The sequence below is a fragment of the Choristoneura fumiferana genome, chromosome 28 (genome assembly GCF_025370935.1).
Source record: "Choristoneura fumiferana chromosome 28, NRCan_CFum_1, whole genome shotgun sequence".
NCBI classification, from domain to species: domain Eukaryota; kingdom Metazoa; phylum Arthropoda; class Insecta; order Lepidoptera; family Tortricidae; genus Choristoneura; species Choristoneura fumiferana.
Window position 1 is genome coordinate 7055344 of NC_133499.1, and position 10730 is coordinate 7066073.

The 10730-nt window shown below is 36.0% G+C and overlaps 1 protein-coding gene across 1 annotated transcript in view; it reads right to left on the reverse strand.

Annotated features, from left to right (window-relative positions):
* The window catches only part of LOC141443681 (organic cation transporter protein-like), a 60869-nt gene that overhangs the window by 21989 nt on the left and 28150 nt on the right, over nucleotides 1–10730 (reverse strand). The window lies entirely within an intron of this gene.

A 10730-nucleotide genomic window follows, 5' to 3' on the forward strand; every position in this document is an offset into this window, starting at 1 on the left:
TGTACAGATCTTAATAGTTTAATTTAGTTTCATATGGGCCCTGGGCAGGCATGGCAATGTCACATAAATTATCTAATTCAAAACAATCATAACAATATGTATACAATATCAATATGTATACCTGAGATACCTCATAAAATATTTTTGAAAAATTGTTTTGCTTGCGTGATTAACGTATTTTATAATATACAGAAAAAATACAGCTTAATAGCAATAGAAATCTCTAAGCTAAACTGTAGGGCTACTACTAAATTCGTAAATCGAAGTTCGTATCGTACCGTCCCGCTGACGCATATTATTTCATACGAGAGCGAGAGGGACGGTACGATACGAATCTCGATTTACGAATTTCGTAGTAAGGGCTACTACGAAACCCTAAAAATTGAAAAATCTTTTCATTATCATCATCCCAGCCTATATACGTCCCACTGCTGGGTACAGGCCTCCTCTCAGAACAAGAGGGCTTGGGCCATAGTTCCCACGCGGGCCCAGTGCGGATTGGGAACTTCGTACGCACCATTGAATCGCTTCGCAGGTTTGTGCAGGTTTCCTCACGATGTTTTCCTTCACCGCAAAGCTCGTGGTAAATTTCAAATGTAATTCCGCACATGAATTTCAAAAAACTCAGAGGTGCGAGCCGGGATTCGAACCCACGACCCTCTGCATGAGAGGCGATAGGTCAAACCACTAGGCCACCACGGCTTCTAAAAATCTTTTACGACTTTTCAATTAGTATTAAGTATTTCGGATTCTTATTGTGCTACCTTGTATTTGTGGCACTTAAAGCGAAAGTTGAAAACGATCTTTTTTTAAACAATGTAAACTGGATGAAACCCTTTCTCCCGGACAAACCTTGGCTTCTAGCCGGCCTTGGTGGAACTGGACTTATTGATTTCAGTCCAATATAATTGCTCAATCTACTGCGAAATAAAATCATTTAATGATTTGTTTGAGTTACCTGTACAGTGAGGTCATTATTATAATGTATTATTATTTCTGTGATGATGATAATTATCATCATTACCTCAGCTTATGCAACGTTTCATTGCTGGGTACAGGCCTCCTCTCAGAAATAGAGGAGTTGGGTTCGCATCATTTCTGTAGTAACTGATTCAAATTACCTATAGTTTTAATTTATTCTAGCCGTGGTGGCCTAGTGGTTTGACCTCTGAAGCCTCTGCTTTGATCCTCTGATCGTGGGTTCAAACCCCGGCTCGCACCTCTGAGTTTTTCGGAATTCATGTGCGAAATTACATTTAAAATTGACCACAAGGTAATATGGTGAAGGAAAACATCGTGAGGAAACCTGTATAACCTGCGCAGCAATTCAATGGTGTGTGTGAAGTTCCCATAGAGCCCGCGTGGGAACTACGGCCCAAACCTTCTCAATCTTAGAGGAGGCCTGTGCCCAGCGGTGGGGCGTATAGGCTAGGCTAGGTATAGGCTGGTCTACCTTATAACACCCCTCTTTTTGCGTCGGGGGTTAAAAAGAGAGCTGTGTTGTGTGCCCGAAATGGTCCCTCCTCGGCACAAATGCTGATTCCTCAGATAGAGTCAGCCCAGAAAGAGACCACATATCGGATTTCAAACTCAAACTCACATACTACATTTATTGACATAATAACCTAACCAATAAAAAGTAAATTTTATATGTTTTTTTATTTTTATTTTTATGTAAAAGGCTTTCATTGCATAAAGATGTACTTACATACTTACCTACAATAAAAACAATAGTATCCTACAAATAAAAAGTTGGACACCCCCGACTTTGTCACTTCAAAGTTCAATATCTCAAAAATCCCAATCCCAATTTCGCATCAGTCTTGCGATCCAGCAGGGAAATGCTGCCAGCATCTTTGGTACCATGCCGTAGGGTCCATTTTTAGATTTATTATAGTTTTAGTTTATTTAATTTTATTGTACCTAATATACCTTTTTCATAGTAGGACCTGTATTGTTCTGGAAATAAATCTAATCATTTCGAGGTAATACTTAGATAAAATGTGTGTTGTGTGTGTATGTATGCAAAATATTTTAGCTAATTTACTATGTTACCATTTATAAACTAACTACCTATCCGATGGGAGTTTACTTCTACTTAAATATGTAAGATGCCTATAGCTCTCGCACTTGACTATGTTATCTTCTGGCACCTCAGTGGTTTTTGCTAATGTACTGCGAAGATCACGTCTCACAATGACGGTGTATTAACAATTTCTGAATACAATAACCGCAAACGTGATTACCTATTCTGACCACAAATGATAAGTATACATATTATATTATGCTTCTTTGTCGTTGAATCACCATCAGTTATTCTTAATAGGATATGAGACAACACTAATCAATTGATAACTTTTTAATTGATCTGTCAAAACGTGATAGTTCATAATTTATTTTTGGAAATACCTATTTTATAGTCGCGTGGAATAAGTTTATATTAATAATCATGGCCTACCAATCCCTACAAGCTATGTTTAATACAAAAAAACAGCAATATATGGCACTACTATTAACATTTGTAAATTATAAAATGTGAATAAGCCGAATTAGGTAAAAATATTAAGATTAAAATAAAGACTAGTATATTTTATAAACACAACTTCACAATTCAACTCCTTAATTTGAAGATAAGAAACACCATAAAAATAATAAATTGAGAATACGAAAGTATAGGCTACATGTGGCTACATTTCAGTTATGAGGCTTTCGTAGTGTTTTGCAATTGTGACGCTAGATGGCGAATAACCGGAATGCGCTTGCTGGGCTTGCCCAGCGCTTGCTCACAGTCGTCGAAACTATTTGAGAGAAACATGCCATTCTCTTCTACTGACGTAAATAAGACAGAGACATCATGCGTATCTCTAGTCGTCTAGGCTCAGTTGGTGAGCTTGTTGGTTGTTGTCAGTGTACCGTATCCTTAGTGTCTCACTAGATGGCAATACGTATCGTGTTATTTGTGTTCTCACTGGTGCCATCTATTGGTAAATCAAAGGAAAGAAAAATAGCCAGTTGAATAGCCAGTATTATGGTGATACCAGTTACTTGTACTTTGTGGTGTCTCTGTTATATATGTACTCTGTGTTAATAATAATAAATAATCCTTAAGATTGGTTGTTGGAGTCTTTTTGTAGGCATTTTTTTTATTTTTACTCCAAATTATTACTTTTACAGTCATCCCGTAAAATCCATATCGAAAATACAAACTAAAACATTGATGCACAGAAAAACCAGAAAAAGAGACCAGCGCTGGGAATCGAACCTAGGTCCTCAGCATTCCGTGCCGCGTGCTATACCCCTACACCACCACTGGACAGGAGTACAGACACAAATTTCTCCTATGCACCACATATCTCAGCTTGTTTGTTTCCTATTTAGTGACTTAAGCAGCGACACTAGCGACATCTATGTTTTAGCCCTCATCGAGAAACTTTCAACACTCCATCGGAACTAACCGCTCACCCGGACAACCCAATTCCCAGCGCTGGTCTCTTTTTCTGGTTTTTCTGTGCTATATTTCAGTTTGTATTTTCGAAATAAATAATCCTGTTATTTTTATGGACTGTAAAAATTAACTTGCAATATTTGAATGAAACAGAATAAATGTACGATATGATGTTAAAAATGGATTACTAATGTATGGGCAAAAAACTTTTCCCAAAGTATCACATCACAAAATATTTTACTCAAATTAACATTTGGCAAAAAATCATTTGGCATAACTTACTCTTCCCAAAATATCGCATGACATGATAACCTACTTTTCTGGGAGCAGTTCGTTTCTGTGGGGGACGCAGTCTAACCTCATCTACTTTTCTGATAGCAGTTCGTTTCTGTGGAAGACGCAGTTCTAACCTAACTTAACCTACTTTTCTGGCAGCAGTTGGTTTCTGGGTTGGTTTGTGTACGGCATGACATTTTGAACAATCATTATATCATCATTAGCCAAAATAAAACGTTTGCTTAATAAACGTTTGTCGTAATAAAATTTGACAAAGTAAAATTATGCCAAATGTAAATTTGACCAAATGAATAAAGTGCGAAATGTAAATATGCTAAAGATTCGTTTGGGAAATGAAACTACTGCGACAATTTTTTTGGGAAGTGAAATTTGGCGAAAAATATTTTGCCGAAACGGCAGTACACCGTTAAAAATAAAAGTTTGTAGGTCATATTAAAAAGCGACACTTTTGTTTTTGACCTTGACAACTTTAGCGAATTCCAACACCATAATTTACAACAAAACAAACAGCCCTCTAAAAAGATAAACATAAACGAAAAAAAATTTGTAATTAATCGAGAAATGCTTCATCATCCGTGTCACTTTTACGTTTCGCGAGAATGTTTAAAAAAACCGGCCAAGAGCGTGTCGGACACGCCCAAAATAGGGTTCCGTAGCCATTAATTTCTTTTCTATTACGAAAAAATTAAGTAATATTTTTCTAAGGATTTCGTATTTTATACGGAATCTTCCAAGTTTAGGTATATTTTATACCTTAGGCTGCTATTTACTCTTAAACTACTAATAATTCTCAAGCAAACGTAGCCGTTATAGTTTTCCTTGTAAGTTTGATATACTTACTATCATCCTGAGTTTTTTCAAATTTTTCCACCCACCGGTGTAGATTTTAGAGGGGGAGGGGGGGGGACCGCTCGATTTTAATGAAAATTTACACTTTAAAGTTGAATATTTCGCAAACAAATAACTGAATCGAAAAATCGTCTCAGCAAACACCTAATGGTTTTAAAAGACCTAGTACGATACCCCACACGATAGGGTTGGATGAGAAAAAAAAATCACCCCCACTTTACGTCTATGGGAGGTAAATACCCTAAAAAATTTTTTTTTACAATTTTTCATTGTACCATTTTCTCGGCATAGTTTACATATATATTTGTGCAAGATTACAGCTTTCTAGCATTGATAGTCCCTGAGCAAAGCCGCGGACGGACAGACAGACATTTTTGCCATTTTGGCTCCGGAACCCTAAATAGATAACACGCAACAATTTAGCTACATATCGCACCTACCTTACTACTTACAATAGCGGATGTAAAATTGAAGAAACCGAATGAATCGTCTTTGCATCATAAACTAATGTTTTATATCAAACCGTGACTTAACACAAACGGATGTACCATCGTAATAATTTTAATACAAAAAATGCAAGGCATGACTCCACGAGAACCAAACATTGATAATCATCTGATTGGGCATGGTTTTAAATCTTAAAAAAATGTTTAGAAAAAACCTTCTTCAATATTTTTAATGCACGATTATAGCAGGAGTTCGTATAGGGCTTGTACCATCAGCCAAATAAATATGTGGTCTACCACTCCAAACTTGATAATCGTTTGCATGTCACAAAACAATAATGCCATTAGACGTGTCTGTCAACTTGAAAGTTCGACTTTAGCGACATATTCATTTGATAGGAACTTGTTTAAAAATTGATAGACCACTTATTTGGCTGATGGTACCTATCATACAGCCATTATGACAACTGACACTAAGCAATAAAGTTCCGGTTCCCCATGTTTACGCATATTTTTTGTCATAATTCTATTTTGCATAATCTGTTTACGCATAATAGTATTTATGCTGAAAGTGTATTCGCAAAACAGTTAACGCAGAATTCTCTTACGCATAACCAATGTAAGCCGAATGGGCTTAACGCATAATTTGTGAATTCCGAATATTGTTTAAGCAGAAAATTACTTACGCATAAATTATATAGCTACGCAGAAAGTTACTTTTGCTTAACTATGATTGTTTTGTCTATTGTATTGTGATAGGTATAAAATTGTTATTCCGAATATTGTTACCAAATTTTATGTCTGGAAAAAGTAAACTTTATAGATGGCTCAAAGAAAAAATGATTTATTCAACAAATGCCCTCTTCAACACAAACATATAACTATGCTACTTTACGTGTTCTGCTTACTATGATGCCTGTGTTTAATTAATCTAGTTAGTCTTAGTTTTAAGATTACTTTGCATGCTATTATGTAGCAAAATATGTTTTTGTACTAGAAATGTTAATTTATCACCTATTGTACTATATTTTATGTGTATAAAGACATTTGAATTTGAATTTTGAGATGTCACCCTAAAGTTCCATAGAATGGTAATGGTGGATATCTCGGCGGCCGATCGTAAAATCCGCCAGATCACGAAATTCCTAGGCATATCATGAAATAGCGCCATTTATAAAACGTCGAAAACGTCCCTCATTTAATACAATAATTGATTTACACTTCGGGTGCCGTCATATCCGAATAAAATCCGACTGTTTCCGATGAAAATAATACGACTTCTGTGCCTTTAGTGTAAGTTATCGGTTACAAAATACGTCTCGATCGCGTTCGCGTTAAAATCTCAATTTGTATGGAAACACGAACAGCTCCTCTAGCGGAACGTTTGCGATGTTCGTGTTTCCATACAAATTGAGATTTTACGCGAACGCGATCGAGACGTATTTTGTAACCGAAAACTTACACTAGGGGTACTGTAGGTAATGGTAGCACTACACTTGGCGTTTGTGTATTCGCGTTGCGCTATTGGCATCCCGTTCACTCAATGTAGAAATGAAATAGTACATCTCCTTCGTACACGCAAATATTTCGGTGAGTATCCGAACCAAGTGAAGTGCCAGCATAATACTGAGATCGCAGTTACAAAAATCTGCGAAACTATAATATTGATGGCATTGAAAACTGGATGGCATGGTTGGCTTGCCGCGGCCACGCCGGCATCCGCAGTAAAAACATCTCACTAATTTGAACGTAACATTTAACTTACATTATGTAATGTTGTTCTTTGTTTTGATACACAAATATAGTCGAAAATCGTCTCTAGTTCGTGCTTTACACCTAATGAACTCGCTCCTCGAATCGGCCCCAAGCTTTAATCAGTATAAGGAATCAGCGTGCCATCCTACTCATATTTGTCCAATCTAACATTTATTTATTTATTTTTCAATAAAAATTACAGCAATACAGTAGACTGCCCAATGCGCTGCCGTCCATAACATTATGTTATTTGTTTTAGGTTCCCGTCTGTTCCTCCCCCAAAAATCAAAATTTTCATACACCGAATAGTCTCCTCATGTGTGTAATGTCTCTACGTCGAACCTGGCAAAATACGCCTTGCTAAAACGGCAAGAGTGTAAGCCATAAAAAAACAATGCGCTGATACACATACATAACAACAAACATACATACCTACATATATGACTCATGGTCTAAAACAAGTCAAGCGAAAAAATAGCCTCATTATTCAAAAAGCCCGGAAGCTACTTTGCAATTTTCGTATCGCTTATTTACAAAGACTTGGGCTATTGCATAATTAATGAGTTTGTCGTCGAAGTGTCAGAAAGACTTCCATATTTTTTTTTTAGGCACATTAAACCACAGATTATAATACAAGTGACTACGTAAGTGATAGTGATTAAACTTAGAATGATTATATTCATGACCTATTTAAATAAATCAATCAATAAGCTGACTGAATGGCTACATGACAACAGCTTAGGGCTTCCTAATACCGGACTTTTTCAATACCGGTATCAATACCGGAACAATTTTTTTCAATATCGGGATTGCGGTATCCCGGTATTGAATTAGGTAGAATACCGTCAATTATCATTTTTTCTTAGTCTTTTAACATTTTCGATGAAAAAATCAATTTAAAAAAACGGTCTTTAGTTGAAAATCATATTAAGTATATACTAGCTTTTACCCGCGGCTTCGCACGCGTAAACTATTCGTTCTGGTAGTTGCAATTCAAATTTTCGGGATTTTACAAAATTGCCCTGGAAATTTCCAAAATTTATATCGTGGTCTTCATTGAGGCTGTGTTGTGAGTTGTGAATGACTGTACAAAATTCAAGACCCTAAACCCAGTGCTGAAATTTCAAATTTTTCCCAATCCAAATTCAAATTCAAATCATTTATTCAGTAAATAGGCCGCAATGGGCACTTTTACACGTCATTTTTAAACTACCAGCGCTTTCGGAAAGACCATCATTGGCCAAGAAGAATGCGCCGCAAGAAACTTGGCAGAAAGTAATTTTTTCAAAATAAAATAATTACAAATAAAATACTTAAGAACTACAGTATACAATTAAAGAAATAAATACAAAATAATAATAATAATAATACAGGGATGTATGGGGTCCCTTAGTTACAAAACTATCCCGTGGGAATATCGGGATAAAAAGTAGCGTATGTGTTATTCCAGACGTCCGGCTACCTACATACCAAATTTCATGCCTCTAAGCCCAGCGGTTATTATTTCGAGACTTTATCCCTATCCCGGGGGAATATCGGGATAAAAAGTATCCTATGTTTTAATCCAGGTTATAAACTAACTTTTCGCCAAATTTCATCCAAATCCGTCCAGCCGTTTCAGCGTGAAGAAGTAACAAACATACTGACTCACTCAATCACTCACTCACTCACTCACTCACTCACAAACTTTCACATTTATAATATTAGTAGGATTACAAACATCAAATCTAGACACGCGGTAGCGAGTCAAGCCAAGTTCAAGCTAACAGAACTGGCGAGCAGCACCGTGTGTAATTTTACCCGAACCCTTTTTGCCGAGCCAGTTTTGACCCCCTCGTCACTTTAAAACAATTTTACATAAACATGTCAAATTTGGCTCATTTGTTGAGACTTGTGAGATACATATGTGCTCCAAATGTATTTACATATTTGGGTAGGACAGGTTATTTAGATATTAACATCCAAAAATCGTCATTTTTATCACTTACTCACCTATATATCAAAAATTCTGATCTAACCCAGTTCCAGATAACCTAGAAAGTTGAAATTTGGCATCCAGCTAGGTATTTGGATGAATACAAAGGAATAAATCAGAAACTAGTACATTTATTTCTGTACAAAAAGTAATGGTATCCCATCAAAACATAAATGTGGAATGAGAGCCAAGTTCAATATTATAATAATATGCCTTGATTGTTGACTTTAACGACTAAAGGGGTGAGATCTAAGTGGGTGCCAAGTTCAATGGTCAGTCCTGAAATTTATATATAACGATATAAAATATTTTCATCATCATCATCATCATCATCATCATCATCCCAGCCTATATACGTCCCACTGCTGGGCACAGGCCTCCTCTCAGAACAGAGGGCGTGGCCATAGTTCCCACGCGGCCCAGTGCGGATTGGGAACTTCGCACGCACCATTGAATTGCTTCGCAGGTTTGTGCAGGTTTCCTCACGATGTTTTCCTTCACCGTATAGCTCGTGGTAAATTTCAAATGTAATTCCGCACATGAATAAACTATTTTAACTAATAAACTATTTTTTTTTTTATATTTTATAACAACTTAAAATATCATTTCTTTTTATAACTAACTAAGGTCGGATTTGGCTAGTTTTCATATAAGAATTATATTATAGCCTTCGCAAGTTGTAATCTTTTAGTAGGTATTTAATAATAATTCGTACTTATGAGAACCAGCCAAGTCAGAACTCAGTCTTCAATATATACTGTGCGGCAAAACATCTGGCCCTCAAATGTATGCGGAATCGGTAATTTCTTATGAAGGGTGGGCCAAATTTTGTGCCGCTGAGTATATTATCCTAAGTTATAAGAAGAAATGATATTTTAAGTTGTTATAAAATATTTTATATCGTTATAAATAAATTTCAGGACTGACCATTGAACTTTACACCCATTTAGATCTCACTTCTTTTGCCGTTAAAGTCAACGATCAAGGCATATTGTCATATATTATAAAATTATAATATTGAACTTGGTTCTTATTTCACATATTTATGTTTTGATGGGATTTTAGTTTTAACAATTAACAAGTCAGCAATCCGTAGAGTAATCCTAATCATAATCAGTCTTTTGAACAAAATGTTTTTTTAGGTTTACTAATGTTTCGGCGAATAACGTTTGGCAAGCTGTTTCATTTCGCACCTTTTTATTTCCCAACTGTTTAATTTCTGAAACTGTAAATATTTCAGGATTTTTATAAAACTAACCTAACCTAACCTAAAGAGTTCTACACGATGGCCCTGAAATAAATCCTGAAATATTTACAGTTTTACAGCCTTATTCATAAAAAATCCTTAATTGAGGTTTGATCGGTCTGTTACTTAGCAGACTGATTAAGCTTGTTAGACGGTTGTCAAGAAGTATGATTCATAAACGCTTGCTAGCAGTCTGCCAGTTGTTGAGCTGCTGATAGACGAATTAGACGCGTTATGTTGGCAATCTTGACAAATCAAAGACAAAAAATAGCCTCATCGATAATTAAAAAAAAAATTGACAGCAGTGACAGCCAATTAGCAGGAAAAAAAAGCGAGATGTTTGGTTTCCCGCCATTTCCGATCCGCATGTTTATGTTCAAGTGCAAAAAGCCGTAATTATGTTTATCATCCTAATTTTATTTTTCTCATATTTATTGTTAGTAAAGTAGTAAAGTAGCAGTAATTTTAGAGGATTTTTAAATACAAATTTCCTGAAAATAAATTTTCCTGTTTTTTTTTTCATCTTTGCGTAACTTCACCCCTTCACTAAAAATATCTTCGGTATGGTTTTTTTGCTCTGGTCAAAGTCAGCTGTTCAGAACTTGTGGCGGCCATTTTGTGACTTAGCAGGGAGATAAAGGAGGGTCTACGGTCCTCTAACTTTGCCAGAGCCTTGATCGACTGATTAGCGCTAACAGACGTTTTGAATCACGTTTT